Raw genomic sequence first — 27908 nt, 5'->3', positions numbered from 1 at the left:
TAAATCCCCAAAAGACAACTTCTAGGAATGCTACAGCCAAGTTCAAGAACTCCTAGGCCAAGAAGAAAATACTGCAAGCAGACAGAAAAAAAAAATTCCGATATCATGGAGCTCCAATCAGGATTACACAGGATCTGGAAGCTTCCACATTAGAGGATCAGAAGGTAAGATAATTGTGTTTACAACCAAGAATCACCTACCCATCAAAAACTGACTATATTCCTTTAGAGGCAAATATGGTTATTTAATAAAATAGAAGGTTTCCAAGCATTCCTGAAGCAAAGACTAGACTTAAACAGAAAATCTGATGTCCAAACACAAAATTCAAGACAAGAATAAAAAGGTAAATAAGAAAGAAAAAAAATTTAAGGGCCTCAATAAGGCTGAAATGTTTATATTCCTATATGGAAAGATATTTGTAACTCTTCAAATTTTTTATCATTATCATGGTAGAAGAAGTATAGATAAGCAGAGGGTGTGGTACCAAGCTGTTTAGGATGATATGGAAAAAAATCAAGAGGTGAAAAAGACAATTGCACTATGAGACATGGGAAGAGAGAAGTAAAATGGGGTAAATTTATCACATAAAGAGACTCTAAACTATTACAGTAGAGGGAAAGATGAGACTGGTGATGGGTGATACTTAAACCTTACTTTCATTAAAATTGGCTCAAAGTGAAGAAGAGAAATTCATTGAGGTTTAGAATTCTTTTACTCTGTAAAGAAGTAGAAGGGAAATAAGAATGGGTTATGGGTAGGGGAGTAATACAAAAAAAGGTCAAAGGAAAGCTCCTTGAAGACAGAGACTTCAAAAAAAAAAAAGCTTTGTATCTCTAGTACCTTACACAATTACACATAATTGACAAATGCCAACATTTTTAGTTTGGATAAGAATATAGAAGGTGTGTTTACATAGTTTGCAAATGACACAAAACTAAAACACAAATTCTGTATGATAAAGCTGGATATTTTAAAAAATTGAAAGAATAAGTGACTGAATGTAAGATGAAATTTAATTGGAATAATGTAAAGTTCTATATTTGACAAAAATCAACTTTATATAAAACACAAAATAATGATGTAAATTAGACATGAAAGGCCTGTATTTAAGAGGAAAATGTTAAACTATGATGATTATGATGCCTTGTCTGGCTGGAACAGAAGGTATATAAAATGGGAGAAAGGTAGTCAGGAAATGTCCCATGTATATTTCTTCTGAAAGTGTTACTCTCTCCTACCACTTCATTCCTGGATTATGTTAACAATATCCTATATGACTTCTCCATATTTAATTTCAAGCGACAGCTCTTAATTCAGATTCTGTCTCTGCCTCTTTTAGTTGCATGATCTTGGACAAACACTTAACTGCCCTTGTCTTCAGTGCTTTCATCTGTAAAATGAGGTGGCTGGAGTAAGTGATCATTAAAGTCTCTTTTCACCTCTAAATCTATGTTCTTTTCATGTTTCTCCTCTAATCCATATTGAACATTTATGTCAGATTAATCTTTCTCCAAGTCACTCTTCTACTCCAAAATCCTTTATATAGATAAAGCATTTATTAAGCACTCACTCAGTATTAGGAACTGTGCTGATGTTCCAAATTCTATTCAGGATAAAGTTAAGACCTTTAAATGGGTATTTAAGGTACTTTACAATCTAGGATGTCAAAGTTCTACAGAAGAGATATAACTGAACTGAATGCATGGAGCCCTAATTTCTAAACCTTGCTCTGCTATTGACTAACTGGCATTCTGAAGAAGGTCTAAGGTAGTAGAAAGAGAATCTAATAACAGCAGAAGACTGGTGTAAATCCTAGCTCTGCCACATACTTTGATGCGTGACTTTGGGTAAGTCACTTGGTTTCTCTAGGCCTCAGTTTCTTCATCTCTAAAATGAGGAAGATGGTCTAGATGATTAAGACCATTCCAGCCATATTATACTTGTATGAGTTGTTGGTTTTTTTCACATACTTTAACTCCAACTAGACTTAGCAATTCATTATCCTCCAGAGGTCAATTTGATTCTGGTCTTTGTTCATTTTCTAGCCCCACATAGAAAGTCTTCTTTATTCCACTCTCCCTGACAAGCTGCTTTCCTTCCAAGGTCATTCACATCCTTGATAGAGGACATCACTTCTCCACATATATCCTCTGGTCACTTCAATTTGAAGTACTGAGCCATAAGCTTCATAGTATTAATTGTTGATATCTTAGAGAAGGCATTTTATTTTACAAACAAAAGTGAGACCTAGAGATGTAAAGCTACTTGTCTAAAGTTACACAGGTGGCAAAGCAATGGTGCAAATCCAGGTTCTCTGACTCCAAAACCTGTACTACTTTCATGTGCCTTATTAGTTGCTTAGTGAACTATTTATGTTTAATAGTTTAGATTCACCATTTTATATATAATAATTTTATCCATTTCCCCCCTCTTCACTTTTTCCTTTTCCCCCATCAATTCTATGATAATAGGGAGGAGTCTAGAAAGCAAAGGAAGTTGAAATAAGCATGAATATGAGGGCATGAGAGGGTTTTTTTCTGTAGTTGTGAGAAAAGAAAGGGAAGGATATAAAGCTTCCTGACAAACTGCCTTAGTTTCTCTTTTTATTTAACTTATTTTTGAGTATCAAAAACTAAAGAAGATAAAGACAACTTGGTAGGGTAAGAAAAAATAAAATAGAGGTTGAAGTCCTTGCACTTGGTTTTTAAAGTTCATGGGAGACTTTGAAGAATTTTATAGGGAATATATGTCAAAATTTTTGAAATTCTGATTTATAAAATTATATGATATAAAAAACCAGGATTATTATCCCAAAATATTAACCAAATCTTTGGGCTATATATTTGATCTTTGGATAAGATATACCCAGAAATCCAAAATTTTAGCTTACTATCATTCCTAAATCATCACTTCATAGTGCTAATTCTGTTTCTGTTTAGATTGCTAAGTTTTTACGATATAGGATTTGCCATTTTTCAGATCCTTGAGATTAATTTAAAGACCCTTCCAATCAGAAGCTTGAGACTATTATGACTTATAATCTACTGGCAGTATTATAGAGTTTTAGTTTTGAAACCAGGTTCTAATTATATTTGACACTAGGGGTATGACCATGAGCAAATCAGTAAGACTCCATTTCTTCATCTTATAAAAAGAGGAAAACATTTTATGGGTTTTTGTGAAGCTCAAATGCAATAATATCTGTAAAAATGCTTTGCAAACTTTAAAGCAATATATGCCCTTATTATCTTTCAACCACCTTTACTTGGTCTACTTTGGGAGGAAAAGATAAAACAACTTTTCACATAGGCTACAAAGACTGGAATTTTGAGGTTGTCTAAAAATATAAGGCTCCATTTGCATGGGATAATTGACTTTTTTCAAAATAATTTTACAGATTTTTATAATTTTCACAAGCCTGTAAAGAAAGCAGTTCAGATATTATCTTCCCATTTTTTCAGATGAGGAAATGAAAACAGAGATAGATAACTGGCTTATCCAAAGTTATAAAAATAGTGAGCAGCTCAGACATTTATAGAGCACAGATCTCCCACCTCCAAATAATATACTTTCCCCCCCCCTATTGTATCATACTTCCAGATCTGACTCTTCAGGTGTGAGTTCTTTGAGGACATTGCTGTTATTCAAGAAGTATAAAATATCCTCACTGTGCCTGGCCTTGGATTTGTGAGGAAAGAATACAAGTGCTGATTTCAGCTATATTCATTAAAATTCCACATGCTAATCTTTGAGTACATTTGTGCATGTTTAGGGTGCAGGGGAGTGGAAGAGTATGTTTTGTGTTCATTTATGAATACAGTAAAATACTGAACTTTCAAGTCTTTCCAGATGGAACCATTAAGAAGCAATCCTCAGTAACACATGTTTGAAATTATGAAAAGCAAATAAATAAATCAAGGACTATTGGCCATTATATACTTGCAATGTTTCCCATTAATTTAAAAACAGATCCCTAGAATAATACATTTGAAATGATTTAAATATTATCTGATCCAGTCATTTCAATTCCAAGATAACTGGGGCCCAAGTTTTCTGACTTCTAATTCAACCTTGACAATCCTGTTCAAAACGGAACTCAGTATCTTCCCTCCCATATGCCTTTCCTTTTTCCAATTTTCCTATTGCCACCCAATTCTCACTGGTGGCTCCAAGAAGCTGTAGGATATGCAGCAACAAAACCCCAGTAAGTCATCTTGGCAGGCAGGCTAAACCAGGTTGAAGAAAACTGACTTGAAAGCTAGTGGGAGTCTACCCCAGGCATGTGAAAAGAAAGTGAGGCCAATGACTGTATAATTTTTCCTCACTTAAATCCAATTCATGCACAAGTCAAGACATTACTAGTCATGTAACTTTGGTCCTCTCAAAGTACAAAGAACAATAATGAACTACCAACCATTACTATCGAGAGTTCAGCCATCCTTAGTCACCCAGGTTTGCATCCTTGGTATCTCTGGACTCTTATTTCACTCCACATATCCAATCTATTGTCAAATCTTGTTGATTTGACATTCATAGCATCTCTTTGTCTCCAATGATACAGATACTATTCTAGTAGAGGTCTCATCACGTTTTACTTAGACTGTTACAATAATCTCGTTGCTATTCTTGCCTCAATTCTCTCCCTTCTCCCATCCATCTTTTACTTAGTTGCTAAGTGACCATCACTTCATCCCTCAAAAGCTCCAGCAGATTCCTGTTAGCCTCTAGGATAAAAATAGGAAGTCCTCTGGCATTTAAAACTTTCACAACCTAGTCCCTTTCTATCTTCCAGTCTTCTTAACCTTTATGTATCCACTTATTCTGAGTCCAGCTACACTGTACCACTCACAGTCTTTGAACCCATCTCTATATCTTTTCACTGGTTCTCACTGATTCATATCAATTAGACTGTGCACTCCTGGAGAGCAGGAACTCTCATTTGCCCTTCTTTATATTCCTCATGCTTAGTACAGGGTCAGGTTCATAGTAGGAATTTTGCCTTTTAGCTTGTCTGGCTTCCTTCAAGACTTGGTTCAAATCTTATCTTCTACAGGAGGCCTTTTCCAGTCTCACTCTGCTCCACGATTACATTCTATCTACTTTTTAAATATGTTCCACATACAACACCCAGTTATTTTCATGTTGACTTCCTTATTATAATGCTAATTCCCTGAGAATTGGAACAGCATTTTTGCCTTTGTATTCCTAGTACGTAATAGAACGCTGGAATATAGCAAGCATTTAATAAAAAATTTATTGACTGTTTCTTCCACCATGCTAAAAGTTCTGTAATTCAGGTTTTTCAAATAGCATAAATATATATTTATTTCCTGTCAGACATACTCCATCATTGTCAATGTATCTTTTCAAAAACTGAAGTTTCTGAGTCTCATTTCTGCGGTCTGAATCTTACATATATATCTTCTAAACTCAATTTTCTGCATACAATCTAAATTCTTAGTGTGATGCCAAACGCATATAATAAGGCAATTGATAAATATACTTACAAGTAATGTTAACCTTCCTACTTTGGAGGGAAGAAAGAATATATGTTCTTTATCATAAAATTCTTTTTCAGTCCCATTCTTTCTGAGTGCCTTGATGATCCCCTGTGGCAAAACCACATTGGAGATAGGAAAAGATGACAAGAAAATGGACTTTAAAATTTTGAGGATAACTAGGGTTAACCTAGATGATATACCAAGAGCAAATGAATAGGACAGGAGAAAAAGGGGCAAGCAATTCCTGCCACTACTAAGAAAATTAGATGATATCATTCTTTTGAAGATATAAGAAGATAAGGGATTCTTTTTCTCATTCACTATGGTCTAGAATGTTCATTGATGACATAGTTGTGTTTGATTAATATTCTTCTTACATTAAGACTTTTTACAGATTTTTTCCCTAATTCAATAAAAGGTCTTCCTATACTAATCTCACATATTACTTGCTTATCTTGAATGATTTTGTAATTAGTAGACTGATGTCTTTCTCAATTTCAGCTGGCACCCTAGACTTCATCTTTATAATCCCCACTATTCAACTCATATTACAGAGAGCCTACTTTGAGAATATCTCTGATAATCTGACCCCAATATATTCTGGTCTTGATCTCATATTATTCCATTCCATTTTCTAGTCTATTTTGAGCTTTTTCGATCATCCCTGTTACCTGGTCTAGACTTACTTTTGTCTTAGAAAAGTAGGATACTCATTTTTTCTTATTGGATACAATACCTCCCTTTTGGACTGTCTAGAAACTTGTGATTCTTGAAATCAGAGGATGGTAGGATGTAGAAAAGAAATATTAAGCTCCGTTCCTCCTGTCAACATGGAAATCTAGAGAACCCCAGTTTAGTTTGAAGGTAGAAACCCCAGGTTTTGACCTTGTCACAGGAGAGGTTTCCGCTGAGGGAAGGTCCCATTCCATCAGACAATAGACAACAACTTCAGGTGGGAGGCAGACCCCATTTGAGCTTTCCCAAATATCACACCCTCCTTCCAAGGATTGAACTCAGGACCTTCAGCTTGCAAGACTGATGTGCTACCCACTGAACCAAAGCTGACCTTTGTTCCTAGACAGAAGGACTATTTTCATGCCCTTGGTAGTTATACATACATATTAATAGTTAAATACCTATCAGATAATTAGTAAATAAATTCAATGATAATGATAAAAATGAGAATTGGGAATTTCAAAATGGCAGAAAATACCTTCTTTTATTACCCAATTGGTGGATGTTTATAGGGCTAAAATGAGGAAAAGTCAAAACATTTTCAAGCTAGAAAAACTATAAAACAAATTCTTAGTCTCTTGATCTGGATCAAATATGCCACTGCCTCTCCAGTGAAAATTAGTATCTGACTGGTTATAACCTCTTAAAATTCATCTTTACCAGAAATTTAGGGCTTTAAGGATAGGAAGAATATTATTTGCTTTTATTTGACCATCTAGAAACTAATAGATGAGAACTAGGTATTAACTTCATAAAGGACCAAGGAGTCCTTAATGAAAAGGCTAGGTAGATTATTGGATATATTGACATTGTATGATTTTGTTTTGCATTTGTTTGCTTGTTTTTCTTCATTAGGAAAGAGTTCAATCTGGGGAAGGAGAATTGCTTCTTCTCTCCCTTCTTCAAGAAATGACTTATGTACAGGCTAGAAGTATTGATAAAACACACGCATATACATATATTTAAATTTATATGCAAAATGGAATAAGGCCAGAAGATGCCATGAAAACTGTGTCCCTGAAATCTTTACTCCACTTTTATAGAGACTTCAACTTGTACAACTCCAGGTTCGTTACAAAACATGTTCCTAAATGTACTCATTTGCAAATAATATCTGGTGTAAGGAGTTTAATTAAAACCATGTTTCATCCCTAGCATTGTGATACTTGGACCCAAGTAGCACACTCACACCAAAGCTCAATGAAAGGCAAAGAGTAAAGATGGTTGCAACCCATCAAATAAACCCCAAACTTTCACAGGTGCACAAATAGTTTAGATACCTTCCCTGTAAAATCTCCTACCACAATGCCTGAAGTTCAGGAAGTAAGAATTTAATATTAAAAAATTTAAAACCCTTACCTTTTGTTTTAGAATCAATACTATGTATTGATTCTAAGGCAGAAGAGCAGTAAAGGCTAGGCAATAGGGGGTCACAGCTAGAAAGTATCTGAGGTCAAATTTGAACCCAGGACCTCCTGTCTCTGAATTCAGTGAGCCACACTGCTGCCTCCCTGAATGTTCTTCACCAATCCTCAGCTAGCAGTCTATGACCCAGCTGCCTCCTAATCATGGTATTGAAAAACATTCATTTGAATTTTCCTTCTCTGGTCCAGCTCTTGTGGGAGGTGTTTTTAAACCCTTACCTTCTGCCTTAAGAGTGGTAAGGGTTAGGCAATGGGGGTTAAGTGACTTGCCCAGGGTCACACAGCTAGGAAGTGCCTGAGGCCAGATTTGAACCTAGGAGGACCTCCCCTCTCAGCCTGGCTCTGAATCCAGTGAGCCACACTGCTGCCTCCCTGAATGTTCTTGAACAATCCTCAGCTGGCAGTCTATGAAACACTCAATCAGCTCTCAAAATAAACAGAAACCAACCACCACCAATCCAAAACAATATCCACAACAGAGCCACCAGAGTGAACCTGGGAAAGGAAAACCATTTCCTAATCACCTTCCAAAGCAACACACTTTAGCAAAGCAATAGTTCCATCTCGGCATGATAAACTGTTCAACGTGCTCAGCAAAGTTAATAGAGAGCAAGCAGAGGAAACAGCTTGGCACCATTCCTGTGGCTCCAAGCGAAGACTTAAACCGTAAATGTGCACATACGGAGGCCCGGTGGGACGAACATTAAACGGTCCTCAGAGAGGGGCAGATTAACGCAGAAGCCTCAGCAGAACCCCACCGAACAAGCGAAGTTGTTGAGGCCTGGGGACTTCCTAAAGGAGAGGGGCAAATGGGCTAAGTCCTATTAGCAGATGCCTGAGGATCTCCCTGGATTCTTGCCAGCCTCGCCCCAAGATGCCTAGGCGGCAGGTGGGGAGGGACGTTTGAAACTTCGTCCGGGGCAGGTCCCACCTTAACGGATTCCAGCTGCTTCTTTACTGCATGGGCAAAAACGGATTCACCTGCTCTTGGGAACTGGCTGGCGGGTCTGGGAGTAAGAGCAGGTGGGAGGCGAGTGACGACTTTCAGAAGGCTAGGGGCTCAGCTAAAGACGACTGAGGGTAGTTTATCCAAGGGATGCTGTCCCCAACTCTGTCTCGCGGTTGAAAAGCAGACTCGGGGTCCAAGCGCTCGCCCCAAGGCCTGCGTCCTCCCCTCCAGCTCTAGCTGTCTAGGAATATCCCGAGGGAACCACTGCAGCTCCAGCAAGGCCGCACCCAGGGCTCGTTTTGCAGTCTCTTCCCAAACAGGGGAACCCCAGTCCTTTCCCTGGAACCCGACCCCCAAAAGACAGCCTCATGCCAGTGAAGCTTCCAAGCCCCTGCTTCCAAAATTCAGCCTTCCTCCCAAGCCAGACCCAAGCTTCGTTTCCCAATTTCCTAAATTTGGCCTTGTAGCTGCCAGGTTCGTTTCTCTGATAGCCTCGGGGCTCCAAAATGCCACTTCTCTCTCCCCCCTCCTCCTCCAATTCATTTTTCCCTGAGCGCCCCGAGACGCCGGGCCCTCTAAAAGCCCGTCCTCTGCCCAGCCATGCTCCACAAGCCTTTTCCTTCAGAGGAAGAAGCCGCAGCTAGCTTTACCTTTCTCCCGCTCCTTCCCCGAGTAGGGTAGGGAAAGACACCAAATGAGCCCAACTCCGGCGGCGAGGACAGGGCTCCTCGGTCTTCCTCTTACAACCAATGACTTCTAGAATATCCGGCTCGGAGGCCGGGTGTGGAGCGGGAGGAAGTTACTCCTACCTTCCCCTTTGCTGCTGCTGCTGCTGCTGCTGCTGCCGCCTCCCTCCCTCTCAGCTCAGAGGCGGCTTCCACCTTTCCGCGTGGAGCTGAAGGACGCCACACCGAGAGAAGGGGCGACAGGACAGTGCTGCTAGCCCCCAGGCTCGAAGCCGCCTAATCCTCCCTCGTGAGAGCATCTTAGCTAGATGGGCGCGAGCCGTAGCTCGGCTCGCTTCTGCCCAAAGACCTTGGTGTGGGCAACATCTTTCCATTCATTCTGGATTATGCTCTCAGATCCTCCCGGCCCACTTTCTTTTTCTTTTTTCTTTTTTTGGGGGGAGGGGGGGGAGAAAGGGGGTGGGTGGGTGGGAGGGCAAGGAGAGGAGGGAATGAAGGTGGGGAAAGCCTAACAGGAAAAAGGTCTTTAGCCCTGCCAGGGGAAGGACAGAAGGGTCGTGGAGCTTCTTCTAGTGGGGATGGGAGAGTGTGGGGACCTCGGTTTCTAAATGGAGGGGGAGGGGTGGAGAGGAAAAGGCAGGGTTCTTAAGCTCTAGGTCTGAACGCCCCTGTGAGACAGCCAGAAAGCCAGGCATACGATTTCTCCCATCTCTGGTATTGCATGCCTCTATGGGGTAGGGAGGTGGGGGTGGGCCCCCGAGCTGCCAGCTATAATTGTTCCTCCGAGATTTCAGGGGTACTAGCAAGGTGGAGTTAGGGCTCTTACCCCAGTACGGGTGCCTCCTAAATCCGCGGTTGGAATGGGCGGGGACAGGGGCCTCTTCTTGAGCTGACTGATGTGGCACTAGAGGCTGGTGGGATGCCTACCTAGCAGTTCCTCTCCTTCCTTGATTTTTTAAAAAATGCCTCATTTCATTGTCTTATATCTTTCTTGGCATTCGACAATTCTTGCATTTTAAATAGTGATAGCTAAAGCTGGCAAAAAGTGTTTTGTGGGGTGGTCAGTACCTGACCACTCAGATAACAGAGGCTAAAAAAAAGAGCTTTTTTACTAGGTAAAAAATAAACTGAAGTAAATAAACCTACTATGGCAAATAAGAAGGAAAGGAATCCTTTGAACTCATTTAAACTTTGTTTCTTAGCTTTTGTAGCAGCCATTGAGTTTGGCATTCAGGGAAATCAGAATAATATAAAAACAATTTATTTCCTCACAACAATCTGTTGTGCTTCCCATTTTACAGAAGGAAATTCCCTAAGAGGTTAAGTGTCTTGTCCAGGATCAAAGTCAGCAAATGTAGGAGAGATCCAGATTTAAAACTGGAGTCTCTCCTTAAGCCAAATCTATAGCTGGTTTCACTACAGGCTCCTGTCCTTCTACCCAGCTGTAGTTTTCAATCTCATCTTTATTTATAGGCCTGAACTGAACAGATTAGGTCTTATTGAGTTTCCCCAACTTGTTTCACAAAATATAAAGATATTTTGCAAATAGCTAATTCCATATTAAATATTATAAAAACTTGGAAATTTTCTCAATTAGCTTTTTAGTCCAAGTGTTTAGAGTCTTCCTTTTCAGATTACAGTTGCCAAATTTGTACATTTTAAACTGAGAATGACCCATTTTTACCTTGTGGAAGAAAACATAAAAGAGATGTTTACATTTCATTACTATTTTAGGTGTATTGGAGAAGTTTTTCAAACAAATGCTTGATGAAATTAGGATGGAGAAGGGTGGCTGGCTTAATAAGGAGTAAGTTGAGAGACCATCATTAATGGTCAAGAAAATCATATAGGGTGCCAGCCCCCACCTGCCAACCCCCCCCCCCCCAACCGAGATCTTGAGAGGGAGTTGTCATTTGATTTTTCTACCGAACCTCGGGCAGATTGGAGGGTGAGGAGGGGATTTTTGTCTTGTCCTTTCCAATCAACAATAGTAGTGGAACAACTAATATAATAGGATTTGCTAGACCTATCTTTGAGGAGGCTGAGAGAGTCCAGTTATGGGGTTAACCTGTAGAGAGAAGGCAGCCAGGAAATCCAGAGGAAAATGATATAACCAACAGAAATGCTGCATCCAAGTAGAATAGCATGAAGGTACCATACAAAAATATATTGGGATCCTACAGTGCCAGGAGTAGCTTTGGTCATGAATATTTCCTAATTATGCCCCTCTATTTGTGAATTCTTTGGATGTACTATGTCTTCCCATTTCTGGAAGAATATGCCCTAAGTTTATAGGAGTAATATTTTAGCAAATGTCTTTGCTTTTAGTTAATTGTGTCAACTTGCTGACAACTTAAGGTAAGTGCACTGGTAGGGGCTTGTGAGTTATATAGCTTTAGAGGTTAGAGGTGTGGACTTATAAAATACTTTCAAATTAGGATAGTAATCATATCTTAATTGTGAATACAAGTTAAGGACAGGGAATATCCCTTCAGAGGATGCGACATTTAAATTCTTTCGTATGAAAATATTTTGTCAATTTCAATCCAACAAAGTTTTGTTAGTTGCCTTGTTTTTGATAGGCATTATGCCATTGAATTCAGTTGTTTCTAACCAAGATGCTACTTAAAAAAAAAAACACACACACAAAAAACACACACACACACACACCCTTACCTTCCATTTTAGAATCAGTACTGTGTATTGGTTCTAAGGCAGAAGAGTGGTAAGACTAGACAGTAGGCAATGGGGATTAAGTGACTTGCCCAGGGTCACACAGCCAGGAAGTATCTGAGGCCATATTTGAAACTAGGACCTCCCCGTCTCTAGACCAGGTTCTCAATCTACTGAGCCACCTAGCTGTCTCCAATGCTACTTTTTTTTTGAGAGCAGAAAATATCATCAAAGCAGAACATGGATATACCAGTATTTTTCAAACTTACTTGGCAAACAAAATCTTTTGGAGTGTGAAATAATCTTAGAGGGCACCTTAAGAGCACTTCAAGAGAGATGTGATACATCAGAATTTTTTAGCAAAATAGAGAAAATCTTCATTAACATGATAAAAAATAATGGTTTTTTTGCAAATAGCTAATTCCATATTAAAAATTATAAAAACTTGGAAATTTTCTCAATGAGCTTTTTAGTCCTATCATATGGTTGGAATTCCATAGAATACATTTTGGGCAGTCAATTTCTTTATGTAGGATAAAACAACCTTAAAATTCCTCAAGCATTTGAGACTACTACCACCTCAAAACAAGTGAAGTGGTTTAACTAAAAAACCAATTCAAATAATTCTTGACTTCAGCAGGGTTGCAGGATATTACCAACAAAGCCCAACAGGAAGAGATAGAATGAGAAATTCCATTTAAAATAACTACTGAAAGTATAAAATATTTGGGAATATGCCTGTCAATACAATTACCAAAAATTCCTTAGACAAATAAGAATATCTTGATAATTAGATAACTATTCATTGCCCATGAGTAGACTAAGCTAATATAGTAAAATAACAACACCACTTAAATTAATTCACTTATTCTGTTAACATACCAACCAATCTATCGGAGAATTACTTTATAGTTAGGAAAAATAACAAAATTTACATTAAAGTCAGAATCTTAAGGGACACAATGAAAAAAAGAAGGGGGCTTAATAGGCCTTGGTCTCAAGCTGTACTAAAAAGTAGAAATTAACAAAATAATTTGGTACTGTTAAAAAGTAGAGACATGCATCAGTAGAACAGATTATGCACAGACGCAAACAAATATAGTAGCCTAGTGTTTAATAAACCCAAAGATCCCAGCTACTGGAACAAGAACTTATATTTGACAAAATTGTTGGAAATTTGGAAAGCAATCTGACAGAAACTATATAAAATCAGTTTCTCAAGTGACAGACCAAGATAAGTTTCAAATGAATACATGACTTAGATTTGAAGGGTAACTGGCATAAAAAGGAGAAGTTTGGGAATAAGCTGACCTTTTCTTAGAAATTTCCTCAGTGACTTTGGCTGAAGTCTTCTACTACAAGATGCATGTAGGGGTTGATGAACCTCCTTTAATGTTGTCTTCTCTGCCACAGCTCAGTCCTTTCAGTCTCTTTAACCTATTGATTTCTCCTTTTATGGAATCTATAATTTTTTTTTCCAGTTTAGGTTGTTAAGTTCTGGGTAGGATTAGGGAGCCTGATCACATTACTGATGCTGCTCAGCTATTAGGTCCCTACCACTATTCATCTAAGGCTGTTTCTTACAGACTGTCTCTCTTTAATGATTTGGAGGAGTGACTCAATTCTACCTACTAGCTCAAATATTACAATGCTTTTAAATTTTTTTCCCAAGGCTTAGAGGGAAATGCTTGTTCCTGGGAACTATAAATATCAAGATTGTAATAAATTCTAGAGTACTGAGAAGTTGACTGATTTATCTAGAATCACAAAGCCAGTACAAATAAGAGTCTGGACTGGAATACCAGTCTTCCAGTCTCTAAGACTGACTCAATACCCACTACAGCAGATTGCTTTAACAAAAAAAAGTTAGAGAAATTAAAAAGGTTGAAAAAATGGGGGGGAAAATTATCTACCATAAAAAACAACTGACCTAGAAAACTGTCCAAGGAGAATTCTAAGAATCATTAGACTTCCTGAAAATAATGAACAAAAAAGGTTTGAAAACACATTTCAAAAAATTATAAATGAAAACTTCCAGATCTTTTAGAACCATACTGTTAAGTACAAATAGAAAGAATCCATTATCACCTCTTGAAAGTCTTTTAAAAAAAAACAATAAGAAAAAGAAAATCCTAGGAAGGTCATAGTCAATATCTAGAGCTTTTAGATAAAAGAAAAAAAATATTGCAAGAAGGATCATATAAGACAGCTACTACTATTAGGGAACAGAATATGGCCTGCAGACTTACATCCAAAACTTAATATATAAAAATGGATCTTGAATGAAATAGAAGACTTGAAGCATTCCTGATAAAAAGACCAGAGCAAAACAGAAACTTTAAAATGATAGGTTTGTTTTGGCAAAAGGCGGGGGGGAAATGATAGTTATTGTAGGAGGTTAAGAAATTCATAGAAGAGAGCATAAGGAGGTCAGAAAGAAATAGACTAGCACACCACCTTTTTAGGTTATATGCGGGGACAGCTAGATGGCACAGATGGTAGAATGTTAGACATGAAGTCAAAAAGAATCATTTTCTTGATTTGAAATCTGGCTTCAGATATTAGCTAGGCAAGTCATTTAAACCTGTTTGCCTCAGTTTCCTCATTTATAAAATGAACTGGAGAAGCAAGCCACTCCTTTTCCAAGGCAGCCCTAAAAAGGATTATGAAAAGTCAGAAGCAATTGAAAAAATTATTGAACAACAAATATCATAAGGGGAAGCTAGATGACAATAGAGTTCCAGACCTGGAGTAGGGAGGACCTGGGTTCAAGTCAGTTACTCTCTAGCTGTGTGACCTTGGGCTTAATTCCATTTGCCAGCCCTTGTTCTTCTGTATTAGTGTTGTTACCAAGATAGAAAGTAAGGGTTTAAGGCGGGGGGGGGGGGGGGGAGTTATAAGCTGAATATACTATATGCTTAAAAGGAAATATGTAATATTTGGTTTCATGTACAAATATTTTTTGTTTTGTGGAATACTTATTCCATTTTGTGTTTATTATTTTCAGATGAATAAAAATAAAGGTCACTATATGAGTAAAGAGAAAGAAAGAAAAATACATTTGAACAATTAGAAAGGGTTAAAAGATGATGAAGTACTTACATTCTAATGGACAGTAAAAAGACACATGTTCCTTCAGGATCCTAATGACTTCAAACCTTCAGTGGGCTAAATAAGACAAAGGAAGGTTTAGGAGAGATTTTGTTCTGTATTTATGGGTTTGAAAGAAGAAAGAAAAGGACAAAAAAGGGAAACAGGGAAGAGATGAGAAAGAGGTGGTGGAATTTACTATTTGTTACAATTGGAATATGAGAGGTAGAGACTATTAAAATGAACAAAGATGGGAAGAGAAAGCATTACATGGTCCCCATTCATCTGAACTGGGAAAAGGAAGACTGAACATAGAAACATATATACACACAGAGTTTGATGGAGTAGTCTTAAATACTCAAGTATTAAATTCAAGAAGGAAAAAAGTATGGTGAAGGAGAATGGGTTTAAGAGGAAGTATAGTAGTAGTATTCTCTCAGTAACCGAGGATGACGATTGTCTTTGTGCGTTTTCATCCATGATAGATGAGTGTGCACAAAGACACTTGTGCGTGAAGGAGATTTAAGTGGAAAAGTCGATGCACAGAGACAGTCCCACTTTCTCGGCTTTGGAAGCCTGGGTCCATTGGCATGAAAAGTCGTTACAGCTGGAGACTTCCTCAGCTGCATTGGATGACCATATTGTCTTTTGTTTTCCAACTCGCCCTAAGCACTCCACAGTGCTTTGCTGCATCGCCCTCTCAGCTGTTGAACATTCTTATTGGTTTCTTCTGTCTGTTCAGCTGAAGCAGTCTTCACATGCTGGATGAGCAAAGCCCTGGTTCACCAGGGGTCCACGATGACCCGATGGCTACCCTCAAAAGGTTTGGCTGGCCTGTCGAAGCTGTTGCCTGGGGTGTGGCTGCTGTCGCATGCTAGCAGCTACTAGGAGCCACAAGTGAGAGCTGGGTGTCAGGTGGGGGTCAGAGGCTGGAGAGCTGCCCTAGAAGGGCACGACAAGCCCTCCATACCAGAGATACTACCCCTCCCTGAACACCCCATACACCCCAAGAGGAAGTATAGGATTGGAGAAAGAACAATGACAAATGAAATAAAGTTCAACTTTCTAGAATGAAGGAAGGGATTAAAAGAAAAGAAGGTGTTAGAGCCAGTGATTGTGGTTTGGACAAGAGGAACAATGAAGAAGCAGAGGAATGCTATCAGATTAATTATAGATTATATGTTCTTATTCTTTCTTTTCCACCTCCTTTTTCTTATCCATAGAAATAAGGAACAAGGGATGAATAAAGGAAAATTTATCAGATAATAGGATGGAGGGAAACATACAATGGTCACAACTGTGAATTTAAATGGGAAGAACTCACCCATAAAATGGAGAATTACAGCATGAATTAGAAAAGAGAATCAAACAGTAACCCTAAACCCATTTAAAATATATAAGTTCACTTAGAATTAAAATGTGGAACTGGAGCAAAATTGTTTTTGATGCTTTAGACAAACTCTTCCAATTGTGCATCTCTATAACTTTTTCATCTTTCCTCAAGAGTTTTCTGGAATTTACAATGACATCTACATAACTGAATAAATATGTATCTATATTTATTCCTATGGTCCTTCCATAGGTATGTCTAGAACACATCAGGAACACTTTAAAAAGTCTAAAGATAATTTATCTAAAGCATTCACAAATGAATTATGGAAATAATGTGAGATATATGGACAAGACAGGATTCTTTTTTTAAAAAACTTGGATTAAAGAATGTATTTCACCTTTAATAATTTGATTTTGAAGACCTCAAGTCAAGCTAGGTTTAAACCTTCATGTTAAGTTTTAATGTTTTATTTAGCTTCTTTAGCATGTCAACAAACCTTCAAAAGGACATTATACTTCAGTTACTTTCTTGATTTTAATAACCAATAAATAGAATGCCATCTAATATTCCCAAATAGAGACATATATTTAAAAAGTAAAACAATTTTAGAGATTTTTATTTTGAAAAATATACTGTGCTTGGATTTAAGATAAGGGAACAATATCTCCTACAAATCACTGTTAGCCTTAACAGAGGGAGGCTATCATTCAGGGTAACCTAAATAGTATATATTTGTTATATATATATATATATATATATATATATATATATATATATATATATATATGTTTAGACATGCTTAATACTTATATGTGTAACATAGGTGTTATATAAACATTTTGCAATGTTTATATTTTCCCCTAGTGACCATTTATAAATCAGATTTCTTTTTAAAAAGTTTGAAAAACTCCTACACAGGCTATAATTATTGTTACTGTAGTTTCAAGAATCTAATGGAATGTTATGGAAATAGCTATTTTAACTGTAATTTTAGGTTACCCTGAATGTTAGCCCAAGAGAAGTTTCTGTTATCTCAGAAGATCTATAGTAGATACTATTCTGTCATCATGACTACAGAGAAGACAGAAAAACTAAGAAAAAGAGATGATGGAACTATTTTTAGATAGAAGTTAGCTATCTTCTGGAAAAATAATAAAGAAAATTCTTGTTAATTCTTGTTTAAGAGCATTTGTTATCCCAAATGAATTAATTTGTGTGGGATTATGCTTTCTTAAGAACAGAGAATTCACCTGCCTATACAGTAGCAATTTGTTAATTCTCAGTTTAATATTTTAAATAATAATTTATATATTATTGATTTCATTAAATATTCAATATCTTTAACATTTGTTTATTCCTAGGAAATTAAGGTATTTAATATAGAAAGATATGAATAACATGTATTGGGAAAGTATAAGTTGTTTGTCCTTTATCATATGCTATAGATTCTTGGAGCCACAGATAAGAGTTGGGTAAAATGGTAGATGAGCAGCCCTGAAAAGGGCTCAACATGTCCTCACACCAGAGGTGCTAGTCCTCTATGAACACTCTATACATTGTAAAAAAGTATAAGTAATACTTGATGAACTAATATAGTCTCTGAACATAGCTGAGGGATGACAAAGGAGGGAGGTTATAAGAGTTTGGGATGATAAAATTAAATATGTGAATGAGTTAAGTAGCAGGCTGAGGGGTGACATATAAGTGAGGTTGGCAGATCTTGTAATCCTTGCTACACACCTAATTCAAGAAAGATTGGAAACTTTAAATAAAGATTAGTCCCCCTCTAAAATAAACAAGAGCTCCATTTTTTCCTATGTCCATATTTTGGTTTGTGTACATTTTCAGATTGGATTATAGAGGTAGTACTCTGAAAGACACAGACTCATTTTAAATAGGAAAACATAGAAACTCTTTCTGTAGCAACCTTTTGTTGCTATTGAGCAATTCTGTGTTCATACTTTTAGAACACTGATAGGACTAAGCAAAAGAAATGTGTCAACACCAAGAGATTTTTAGGCTTGAGCTACTTGCCTTGTAAGTTTTTTTCAGAAGCTAAGTACAGATAGGAGACATAGGGCAAAGCAAGGGCATATAATAAATCTTTTTAAAAATATTTTATTTTAATCAGCCAAGATTTTTCTTCTCATATTCCCATGCCCCCTCTTAAATTGAGAATACAAGTCAAACAAAACTCATTATGAATCATTTCCACATTGGCCATATTAAAAAAAAAATTGCCTCCTTCTACATTCTAAAATTTTTCTATCAGGAGGTGGAGAGCAAGTTTTATTATCATTCCTTTGTAGTTTTGGTTAGTCTTTATCTTAATAAGGGTTTAGCATAGTATTTTATCATATATGTGTACCTTAAGTTGTTTATCCATTCCTGATTTATGGATATTTCCTCTAATTCCCTTCCTTTGTCTCCTCAAAAAAGATTATACACATTTTTATATATCCTTAGTGTTTGCTTTATTTAGGACTATTCTCTCCCTTAATCTATCCTCCTAATTTACTATCCTCCCCCCTTATTTCTTTTCCCTTCTATTTCCCTATTGAGGAAATTGCATTAATCCATCCCCCACCTCTCTCTCAATCTCTCCCTCTTTCCCCCTCTCCATTTTTCCTTTCTTTGACCATTTCAGATGAGAGTGAGATACAATTGTCAATTGCTCCCCCCCATCAATTCTTTCTTGTGGTAGACCTATGCACATTGATTATAATATATTCCTCCTACCTTTTCCATCAATTTTTCTTTAAAGATCATCAAGACCTAACAGAATCTAGCTGTGTGACCCTGAGCAAGGTCACTTACCCCCTAGTTGCCTAGTCCTTACTGTTTTGGAACTGATTCTTAGTATTAATTCTAAGAAGTCAGGGTGGTTTTTTGTTTGTTTTGTTTTGTTTTATGTCCTAACCCAACCATTCCTAGGCCTTGTCCAATTGGACTCTATTTATGAACCATGATGATGATAGCGTTCAGAGGGGACATGTACATCATCTTCCAATCTTTATTTTTTCATTCCTTTGATTCTACTTTATTGTTTCTTGATTTTTCATGAAATCATTAGTTTCTAGATGGCCAATTCTGATTTTTAAGACCTGGTTTTCCTCTGTCAGTTTTTGGTTCTCAATTGGCCCATTTCTTCTTGCATCACTTTCATTTCTTCTTGCATTACTTTCCTTTCCTCTTGCATCATTTTTATTTCTCTTCCCCATTTTTCTTCTACCTCTCTTAATTGGTTTTTGACGTCTTTTGAGTTCTTTCACACGCTGTGTCCAATCCATATTTTTCTTTTGGACTTTGCATGTGTTTCTTTTGCTTTTGCTGTTCCCTTCTGTGTCTTCACCTTACTCTTTTTCTCCATAAAAACTCTTTAGACTTAGGTGCTCTTTTGGTTGTTTGTTCATTTTTCTGATCTAATTATAGGTTAACTGTTTTCTGGGAAGTTGGGGTGCCCTCTTAAACTTCAGCCCTTCCTTGAGGCTATTTTCTGGGTTGTTACTAGTTTATCAGATGGTCTCAGGGCTGAGAGCTCTGATAGCTCCCTCCCCATGCTGATTCAACTCATCTTTGAGATGTTGCTAGCTCAAAGACTTTCCTCAGGCTTGGGTATAGATTTTTTTTATCCCAATCTGAACTTGATCAGGTGCTGATCAAATTCTAGCCCTAGGCTTAGGCTCAAGGGTTTTTTTTTTTGTTGTTGTTGTTTTTTGTCTCAAGGTGTTCTTGATTCAATCGGGCACACCTTTGATTGCTCTGTCCTAGAATTTACTGTGTTCTCACCCCATACTGTAGATTATTTCCTCATCGGATCTGTTATGATTACAATTTAGGAACTGAGGCAGGTAGAAATTAGTTTCTCTCTGCAAGGAGTATTATATTGGATTCAAGTCTCCATTTTTACAATCCCAAACCCAGACTGGAATTCCTGGCTTTGCTCTGTGCCCACTTGGATTAGCCCCTTTCAGTCCAGTTTGCCTGGGCTGGGACTCTAGACTTCTCCACAGGTTTGAAATTTCAAGAGATGTGAGTTGGCTTGGACCACTATTTACCCCAGCAGAATCTCGGAGTCACACTTAGCTAGTACTTAAGATTGGAACCTGTGAGAACAGATATGATGTGGGGGTAGAGTTGGGGTTTGCGGTTTGTTCTTGGCTTGTTCTTCACTAGCTGCTATACCTCCTGCTAGCTCTGCTCCCCTCTCACCTTAGATTCCCAAATGGTCTCTGTCTACTTTTTGGGTTTTTCTTTTTTTGAAGGTTGTTTCACTCAATCTCCTTTTGGTTCTTTCATTCCTGTATTTGTTTTATGGCAATATTTAACTCTTGTCCAGAGAGGATTTTTGTGGTGAAATGGAGCTGCTACCCTAGTTACTCCTCCATTTTGGCTCCATCCCTGGAAGTCCTATCTTCCAGTCTTTGAATGTAAACAGTTTATCTTTGTTTTATTCCTTTATCATTGCCCATTTGCATTTACCATGTTATTTATAAATGGAGGAATAACAATTAGGATCAAACAAGATTTCACAAAATAGATATAAATATAGAGGTCAAGAGAAAAATAAAAAGATGATTACAAGTAAATAATCAAAAGAGACTTTGTAAAGATGAACTTTTAAAATTCTAACAAAGAGGACAGATATAAAAGGTACTGCTTACCACTGCAGAAAAGGGATAGTGGGGGATGGTTGCCTGGGTGAAAGAAAGGGAGAGAATTTGGAACTCAAAATTGAATGTTAAAATTGTCTTTACATTGGGAGCAAATAAAATGTTACTTAAAAATAAAATATTTTAGAAGCTAAAGAAAAGAATATAGTGATCAACAAGGGCTCAAAGAAATAGTCATTTAAGATAGATTACCTAGAAATCATTTTGCTACCTTTTGGAGATGTAAGAAAAAAGAAAAGGAGGATATGTTAATTAAAAATTGGATAAAAGATGAGAGAACTTCTTAAGATACATAATTAGGTTGTTTAAATATATTTAAATATGCAATCAGAGAAAGTGGGGGAGGAAACACCACTTGATTTGACTTTTATCTAAATTGGTCAAAAGACAGAAGAACACAAACACACATTTGGTGTAAAAATTCATTAAACTCAATGTACATTCAGATAGGAACAGGAAAAGAGGAGTATCAGAGGGAGTCATAAGCATAAATAAACTTCAGGCTGAAAAAGAAGAGTGAATGATTTGAAATAAGTAGGGAGAGAGAAGTAAAGAGAAGAAAAAAGTAAAAGTAGAATAGAAAGAAATAAACAATTAGCCATCATGACTGTGAATGTGGAAAAACACCCATAAAATGGTGTACAGTGTGTTTTGGTTTCTGAGGATTAAGACCATTTCCTGATATTTCTCTTTTTATGAAGGAAACATGCCTGATTCTGGTAAGAGCACTCTGCATAGATGTATGGTTCTTACCAAGTCATAGTTGCAATGGCCTCCCCTAAATTATTTTTGTTCTTCTCAAAGCCTACATTCCTTCTGGCTACTCTCTAAATGAATTCATTAAAATGAAATGTATTCATTAAATGTGTTTTGTCGATTTTTTCTCTAGATTTTCCTCCTTATGTCTTTAAAAAAAATTTACCTTCCATCTTAGAATCAATACTATGTATTTGTTCCAAGGAAGAAGAGAGGTAAGTGCTAGGAAATGCAGGTTAACTGACTGGCCAGGGTTACATATCTAGGAAGTATCTGAGGCCAAGTATGAACCCAAGACCTCCTGTCTCAAGCCTTAACTCGCAAAACACTGAGACATCTAGCTGCCTCCTTATTTCTTTTATTCCTAGTTAAATTTATACTTTTCTACTGTCTTTGGAGTATGTCTTCATTTTGACTATGCAAACAATTAGATATTAATAGAAGTAATAGGTCAAAGACTATCATATTCTGAATTCAAGTTCAATAGTTTACTAGTTTCTTTTCTTTTTTTTGGACATTATTTTATTTGGTCATTTTCAAACATTATTCATTAGAAACAAAGATCATTTTCTTTTTCTCCACCCCCCCCCCACTCTCTCATAGCCGAAGCGCAATTCCACCGAGTATCACATATGTCCTTGATTCGAACCCATTCCCATGTTGTTGGTATTTGCATTAGAGTGTTCATTTAGAGTCTCTCCTCAATCATATCCCCTCAACACCTGTAGTTAAGCAGTTTCTTTTCATCGGTGTTTTTACTCCCACAGTTTATCCTCTGCTTGTAGATGTGTTTTTTCTCCTAGATCCCTGCAGATTATTCAGGGACATTGACACTAATGGAGAAGTCCATTACGTTCGATTGAACCACAGTATATCAGTCTCTTTGTACAATATTTTCCTGGTTCTGCTCCTTTCACTCTGCATCACTTCCTGGAGGTTGTTCCAATCTCCATGGAATTCCTCCACTTTATTATTCCTTTGAGCACAATAGTATTCCATCACCAACATATACCACAATTTGCTCAGCCATTCCCCAATTTTCCAATTTTTTGCCACCACAGAGTGCAGCTATGTACAAGTCTTGTACAAGTCTCTTGTACAAGACTTTTTCCTTATTATCTCTTTGGGGTACAAACCCTTATGGCTGGATCAAAGTCTTTTATCGCCCTTTGGGCATAGTTCCAAATTGCCCTCCAGAATGGTTGGATCAATTCACAATCCTTCCAGCAATGAATTAATGTCCCTACTTTGCCACACCCCCTCCAGCACTCATTACTTTCCTTTGCTGTCATGTTAGCCAATCTGCTAGGTGTGAGGTGATACCTCAGAGTTGTTTTGATTTGCATCTCTCTGATTATAAGAGATTTAGAACACTTTTTCATGTGCTTATTAATAGTCTTGATTTCTTTATCTGAAAATTGCCTGTTCATGTCCCTTGCCCATTTATCAATTGGAGAATGGCTTGATTTTTTTGTACAATTGATTTAGCTCTTTGTAAATTTGAGTAATTAAACCTTTGTCAGAGGTTTTTATGAAGATTGTTTCCCAATTTGTTGCTTCCCTTCTGATTTTAGTTACATTGGTTTTGTTTGTACAAAACCTTTTTAATTTGATGTAGTCAAAATTATTTATTTTACATTTTGTGACTCTTTCTAAGTCTTGCTTGGTTTTAAAATCTTTCCCTTCCCAAAGGTCTGACATGTATGCTATTCTGTGTTCACCTAATTTACTTATACTTTCCTTCTTTATATTCAGGTCATTCACTCATTCTGAATTTATCTTAGTGTACGGTGTGAGGTGTTTGTCCAGACCTAATCTCTCCTTCACTGTCTTCCAATTTTCCCAGCAGTTTTTATCAAATAGTGGATTTTTGTCCCAAAAGCTGGGGTCTTTGGGTTTGTCATAGACTTTCTTGCTGAGGTCATTTATACCATGTCTATTCCACTGATCCTCTTTTCTGTCTTTTAGCCAGTACCAAATTGTTTTGATGACCACTGCTTTATAGTATAGTTTGAGATCTGGGACTGCAAGTCCTCCTTCCTTTGCATTTTTTTTTCATGATTTCCCTGGATATCCTTGATCTTTTGTTCTTCCAAATGAACTTAGTTATGTTTTTTTCTAATTCAATAAAGAAGTTTTTTGGCAGTTCAATGGGTATGGCACTAAATAAGTAAATTAATTTGGGTAGGATTGCCATTTTTATTATGTTAGCTCGTCCCACTCATGAGCAATCAATATTTTTCCAATTGTTTAGATCTAGTTTTAACTGTGTGGAGTGTGTTTTGTAGTTGTGTTCATATAGTTCCTGTGTTTGTCTAGGCAGATAGATTCCTAAGTATCTTATATTGTCTAGGGTGATTTTAGGTGGTATTTCTCTTTCTAATTCCTGCTGCTGAAATGGGTTAGAGATATTTAGAAATGCTGACGACTTATGTGGGTTTATTTCATATCCTGCAACTTTGCTAAAGTTGATGATTATTTCTAGTAACTTTTTGGTTGATTCTCTAGGATTCCTTAAGTAAACCATCATATCATCCACAAAGAGTGATAGCTTGGTCTCCTCATTGCCAATTTTAATACATTCAATTTCTTTTTCTTCTCTAATTTCTAGTACAATGTTAAATAATAGAGGTAATAATGGGCATCCTTGTTTCACTCCTTATCTTATTGGAAAGGCTTCTAGTTTATCCCCATTGTAGATGATGCTTGCTGATGGTTTTAGATATATACTGTTTATTATTTTTAGGAAAGGTCCTTCTATTCCTATGCTTTCTAGTGTTTTCAATAGGAATGGGTGTTGTATTTTATCAAAGGCTTTTTCTGCATCTAGAGATAATCATGTGATTTTTGTCAGTTTGCTTGTTAATATGGTCAATTATGTGGATGGTTTTCCTAATATTGAACCATCCTTGCATTCCTGGAATGAATCCTGCCTAGTCACAGTGGATGACCCTTGTGATGACTTGCTGGAGTCTTTTTTCAAGTATCCTATTTAAGATTTTTGCATCTATATTCATTAGGGAGATTGGCCTATAGTTTTCTTTCTCTGTTTTTGACCTGCCTGGCTTTGGAATCAGAACCATGTTTGTGTCATAAAATGAATTTGGTAGAACTCCTTCTTGGCTTATTCTGTCAAATAGTTTGTTTAACATTGGGATTAGTTGTTCTTTGAATGTTTGATAGAATTCATTTGTGAATCCATCTGGACCTGGGGGCGGGGGGGTTCTTAGGGCTTTCTTTGATGGCTTGTTCAAATTCTTTTTCTGATATGGGGTTTGTAAAAAATAGACTTGATTACAGGACTACAATCCCCACGTGCCTTTGCTCCACTTCCCCAGAATGCCTTGTAATCTGGGCTGAGATCGAGAAGGTATTTAAGCTGATTCAAAGGCTTTTGAGGTCGCTCTCTCTCTCTTGGCTCTTTTTGGACTTCCATTTTGGAGCAGGCGGTCTCTTGCATGATGTGAGGTTATTTTGTCTAGGCCTCTGGCCTAGGCACATGTTTCTTACTTGTATATTCTTTAATCTTTAACCTTTAATAAACCTCTAAAAAAATATAATACTCCTTGCAGAGAGAAACTAATTTCTACCTGCCTCAGTCTCCCCATCTCCCCTAAATTTTAATCTTTACAGTTTGGCGACCTAATGGGGAAAAAAAAGCTCAATCTTCTGAATTCTTTTCTGATCTTTAGTTCAACTTTTAATAGCTAGTACCTAGAAAAAAATTTTTTTTGAGCCATATCTCTCTGACCAAGGTTTTCTACCCTCACAAAGCTGCTACAGGCTCTGGACCTGCTGCCCACCCCACCTGGCTCTGCCCCGCCGCTTCCTGCCTGCAGCCTGCAGCCCTGATCGTCCTCACCTGGTACCTGGACCCGGCCTTGCCCACCCCCGCAGCCGCTCCTGCTCCTGGCCTCTCACCGGCCCGCTGCCTGCCTATTTCTGCGCCCCAGACCCTCGAGCACAACCCCAGTTGGCTCATCACCCAGATCCTTGGAGCAGATCGCTCAGGACTCATTGCGACCAGCTGGTAACAGTATTGGCCACGTGGGTGGAGGGGAGAGAGTAGAGGGAAAGGAGACCAGGTAATTTTCCCTTAGGCTAAGCCTCCACGTGGATGTGGGTATTGGCCACAGGGGTATCAGAGAGGGGAAAGAGAGAAAAGACTAGAGAGGAGAAGAAACAGATCTTTTCAAACAGAAACCTAAAAAGCAATGGGTTTAAAAGGATTTTTGACTCTTCTGGCAATTTCATTGATTTTACCTGCCTGTCTGGGAGCAGACTCAGCCCAATGATTCAACTTTAACTTTGGGGAGGAAAATGGGTGGCCCAACGAACTGGAAGCCAGGCCCAGAGACGGGAGGTCTCTAGTTAAAATCTGGCCTCCGATGCTTCCCAGCTATGGGGCCCTGGACGGATCCCTTGAACCTCATAGCCTAGCCTTTACTACTCTACCTTCGGACAATAGACATTTAAATGAATAATTAAAATTAAAAAAAAAAAACCCAAGGAACTTTGAAGAGACTAAAGGCTATATTCTAAGGCATTTCAGACTCCAATGGTTTATAAAAAAATCTCTGTATTCTATTGCATTGTTTTGTTTAAGATATAACTTTGTGATTTTAAGTTCATATATTACTGAATTGAATATTATTCTGTGAATTGAAGGTTGATTGAATTTATTTTGAATGTACTGAGTTTTAAAATTCTGTTGTTTTCCCCCTATAACTGTGTTGAACAAATATTATTGTGAATAAGCCCATATATGAAAAAACAGCTTTTTTCTATTTTGCTGAGGATAGATGAACTTCAGAACTGGTTATAATTATATTAACAACCTTGGAAATTTTAATGGGCTAAATACCTTAAATGATTTGATTTTAAGGGTTTTTTAAATATGATTTTTGGAATTTTTTTTTAACAATCTGGTTATTTTTGCCTGCCTCTACCACAAGGTAAGGCCCATTAGCTGACGTGAAATACATTTTATAAACCCCAACCTTCCCACATGTGAATGGAAGTTGGGCAGTTAATCTCAAGGCATTTGTATCCCTATAATCCTCCAAGAAAAAGGAGCACCCCTTTATTTATGCTCTTCAGCTCACTACTTTACTTCTACCAGAATGATATATAGATTTCTTGATTATGTTCTAAACCCAAGATGAGTTTTACTTTGTTTTAAAAAATATGTTTAAATACCAAGGTTGAAGGATTGCTATGTTTGTAAAAATTGTGACAAATGTCCATCAATTCATAGGTTTTAAAAATGTCATACAGCAACTTATGTGAAATATGAAAGTGTGTTTGTTTGCTATTGTAATTAATTGGGCTATTGAGAATTTTGGGGATTTTGATATCTACATATTTGTACTACTATATTTTTAAAGATGAAAAAATTGTTAACCTTATTCAATTCATTTGCCTTCTACTCACAGTGATCATGGCCAGATACAAAGAGGAAATGGATCTCATTTTTTGGTGAGAAAGCCTTGTATTTTATATTTTCTTAACTGACAAAGAGTGTCAATGGTTATAAGCTATATTTTTGAATTTTTTAAAGCTCTTTTATTATTATATTTTTATTGCATGTGCAATATACTTTTTCAGGTTTTTTTTAATTATTTTTCTCTCCTTTTTATATTTGAAGCACATGTCACCAGTATTAAGATTTTCTTTAACATTTTGATTTTTAAGTTTAAGATACATTTGCTAATACATGCCCTAAAAGGCTTGTGACTATAAAAATGATGCCACTAATTATTTAAATAAATTATGGGACTTTGCTTAATGATTCTGTCTGATTCCAGGACAAGAGATACACACAAGAGCCATTTCATAGGGCCAAAGAAAGGCCAATCTAGGATGGATTGATGCACTTCTAGGCCAATACAAAGGTCTTGAACCTAGTGTGAAGACTCGAGGTTACTATGTTTAACATGTGTTAAGACATAGGCTTTCCTTGTGTCCACACTCACCCTGAAGATACTCACAGACGAGTGTCCCCAAACCTTGGCTCCTACTTGGCTCCTATAATCTGGTCCCCTTTTCTGCCTCTCATAGTGTGGTACCTTTCTGTAGTCCTGGCACT

General features: G+C 37.2%; 1 protein-coding gene across 3 annotated transcripts in view; it reads right to left on the bottom strand.

Moving 5' to 3' along the window:
- The window catches only part of FAR2 (fatty acyl-CoA reductase 2), a 126577-nt gene extending 117024 nt beyond the window's left edge, over positions 1-9553 (bottom strand). Inside the window, exon 1 of one of the 3 annotated variants that reach the window (XM_007502846.3) lies at positions 9260-9553. The gene's annotated coding sequence lies outside the window, so the exon portion shown is untranslated. Of the gene's footprint in view, positions 1-8641; positions 8758-9259 lie in introns of those variants that run through there. The other 2 variants (XM_007502843.3, XM_007502844.3) reach the window with 2 other exon arrangements.
- Between the last annotated feature and the right edge of the window lie 18355 nt (positions 9554-27908).

The sequence above is a fragment of the Monodelphis domestica genome, chromosome 5 (genome assembly GCF_027887165.1).
Source record: "Monodelphis domestica isolate mMonDom1 chromosome 5, mMonDom1.pri, whole genome shotgun sequence".
In the NCBI taxonomy this organism is placed as follows: Eukaryota; Metazoa; Chordata; class Mammalia; order Didelphimorphia; family Didelphidae; genus Monodelphis; species Monodelphis domestica.
The sequence above is the reverse complement of the archived record's forward strand: the minus strand, read 5'-3'. Positions and strand labels throughout refer to the sequence as shown.